At 42.1% G+C, this 3,006-nt stretch overlaps 1 pseudogene; it reads left to right on the forward strand.

Moving 5' to 3' along the window:
- The first annotated feature begins 283 nt into the window (after window positions 1-283).
- On the forward strand, window positions 284-1,978 carry LOC141042821 (uncharacterized; annotated as a pseudogene).
- Window positions 1,979-3,006: the final 1,028 nt, after the last annotated feature.

Consider the following 3,006-nt stretch of genomic DNA (forward strand, 5'->3'; position numbering starts at 1 on the left):
TGTGTTTACGCTCTCTGTACTCTGTGCTTGTTTTCATTTAATCATGATGACTATGCTTGTGCTCTGCTATGCATACTTTTGAGTACTTATTCCGCTGCAAGTAGTTCTTCACTAAGGAATTTCCTCACCCACAAATTCCTCAGTGAAGAATTTATAAAAATCGCCTATTCACCCCCCTCTAGTCGATATAATGCACTTTCAATTGGTATCAAAGCAAGGTACTCCCTTGTTCTGTGTGATTTTGGTTTAACCGCCTGGAGTTTTAGTTATGTCGACCACAGGTATGAAGAAAGTGATATGTCCCATCTTTGACGGTCACGATTATCCCAAGTGGAAGGCCATGATGAAGAAGCACCTCATGGCGATGAACAGCGAACTATGGACCGTCACTGAGATTGGTCTTACCGATCTCTGCAAGACGGCGGAAGCTGATGACATTCGCAAGTACACTCTTCTCAACCTGACGGCGAAGGGCGTCATCTGCTCCTGTCTGTCTCAAAATCAGTTCAGGAACGTCATGCATCTCGATCATGCGAAGCTTATCTGGGACCGTCTCTCTGATGTCTATGAAGGTCATCGAACCCATCATGATCCTTGGTTTGAGGACTTCAAGGAATCTCTCAAATCAATGACCTTCGAACCAGAATCATCATCCTCCTCACCATGCCTTATGGCAGATGGTGAAAAGGTAACTGAATGCTATCTGTCTGAATCTAGTGATGATGAATCTGATGATGAATTAGGACCCAGTTATGTCAAACTTGTTTCCCTTGCCGCTAAACAACAAAGATCTTTCGAAAAGGTTCAAAACATGCTTAGTAAGAGCGATGATATGTTGGGTGAAGAAATGGATCAGTCAAAAGCTTTGGCTGAAAGTCTTTAGAGACTCCATACTAAGTATGACACCCTTCAAGATCAACATAACACTCTCTTGTCTGATCATGAGAAGCTTTCTTATGAATTTCTTCAAAGAAAGCAAGATCTTGAGAAGCTAAGAGTGAGTTATGAAGATCTTCAGAAGGAGCGCGATTCATTACTTGCTCAACAAATCAGCGCTGCTCAGGAAGAATTTGTTCCTCCATGTTTGAAATGCATTGAACATGAATCTGCTAATTCTTCACCTGAATGTTCAAATGCTTCTAATGCTACAAATTCCTCAACTGTCTCTGTAATCATTAATTCCTCATCTGAGGACATTGCTAGTATCACTAACGATGCAGGGCTGAAGGAATTGTACATGACAGGCATGTACAAAAGCCTCAAAGGGCATCAGACTCTTTGTAATGTGCTTAAAAAGCAGATCCTCAATAGGAACCCTAGGAAAGAGGGTATTGCCTTTGAGAGGAAACTCATTGCTGATGGTAGATATTGGAAGCCTGAGCAGTACCCCAAAACCTCATGGGTTGCTGGAAAGGGACCTCCAGTTGATCCATCTAATTTATCTGGATTTACATGTGAATCTTCTCATTCTTCTGATGAGTCATTTGACTCCAACTACAAACTGTTTAAAACTCAGAATGGTGAAGTATTTGCTAGATATGTTGGCACTAACTGTAGGAACGGTCCCCCTATGAAGAAAATCTGGGTTCCCAAAAGATGCCTTGAAAGTCTTCAGGTGAATGTCCTCATGACACCACCTGTGAAGAATAGGAACCCCAGATCAAATTCCTCATACGGACCAAATTCCTCATATGGATCATATTCCTCAAGAGGATCAAAGTCCTCATATGAACATCATCGTGCTAACAACTCTGTTTCATAGGGAAGAGTCAAGGGCTATGAATATGAGCATTGTTCTTCTAATCATTATGTTCATAAGTCCTCGAAGAATTTCTCTGCTTATTCATATGCTTACCCTAACTTCTCTTATGTGAAACGAAATGGATTGGCTTCTATGCCACCTTTCTCGTATGGAGCTCGCAGAGTGACAAACTCTTTGCCACCCCTTCATATGTGGGTGGTGAAGAAAAAGAATTAATCTCTTCTGCAGGGTCAGGTCTCCAGACGTGCTTGAACGTCTGAAGAATTTGCTGGAGACCTGAAGAGTGCCTGAAAGGACGCAAGCTAATCATGAAGAAATGAACTTTCATTTCTCGCTTCCTCATACTGTTTTTTACTGTTGCATTGCTTGATGAAATTGGTCTGATGAATTGTGATGTCATATTCTTCATTGATGAAGTATATGAAGTTCGTAAGCTGCACTAATTCATCTGCAGGATGATCAACCCAAAGCCACTTAGTGGGTCCTCGATAGTGGATGTACAAATCACATGACTGGTGACAAGAATCTATTGATAGATGCTCCCTTATCACCATCGCATCTGAAGCATATCATCTTCGCTGACAAAGGCAAAAGTCAGGTATTGGGTCTAGGTAAGGTTGCGATCACAAAGGATCGACACATGGACAAAGTCATGCTTGTCGAGTCCTTAGGATACAACCTCATGTCTGTCTCAATGCTTTGTGATCTTGATATGGTAGTTGTCTTTGGCAAGTATCGTTGTGTTGTGGTTATGGAAGCTGACAATTCCAAAGTCTTCGAAGGCTTTAGGAGAGGAGATTTGTATATTGTTGATTTCTCTATAGGACCGCAACCAGCCGTGTGCCTACTTGCAAAAGCTTCAGAAGGGTGGCTATGGCATCGATGACTTGGTCATGCAGGCGTGAGGAATTTGCACACGCTTGCGAAGAAGAAGCATGTCATTGGCATTGAGAATGTCAAATTCCTCAAGGATCACTTGTGTGGAGCTTGTGAAGCTGGAAAGATTACCAAGGCTAAGCATCCAGCGAAGACTATCATGACCACTACTCGACCATTCGAATTGCTTCACATGGACCTCTTTGGTCCTAACCATTACTCAGCTGTCACAAATGACGCATCTCTCTATGGGCTTGTTATTGTTGATGATTACTCTCGTTACACATGGGTACACATTGTTACTTACATACATGAAGTGCAGGAAGTCTTCAAACGATTTTCCTTGAGGGCTTCAACCAACTTTGGTG

This window comes from Aegilops tauschii, chromosome 3 (genome assembly GCF_002575655.3).
Source record: "Aegilops tauschii subsp. strangulata cultivar AL8/78 chromosome 3, Aet v6.0, whole genome shotgun sequence".
Taxonomy (NCBI): Eukaryota; Viridiplantae; Streptophyta; class Magnoliopsida; order Poales; family Poaceae; genus Aegilops; species Aegilops tauschii.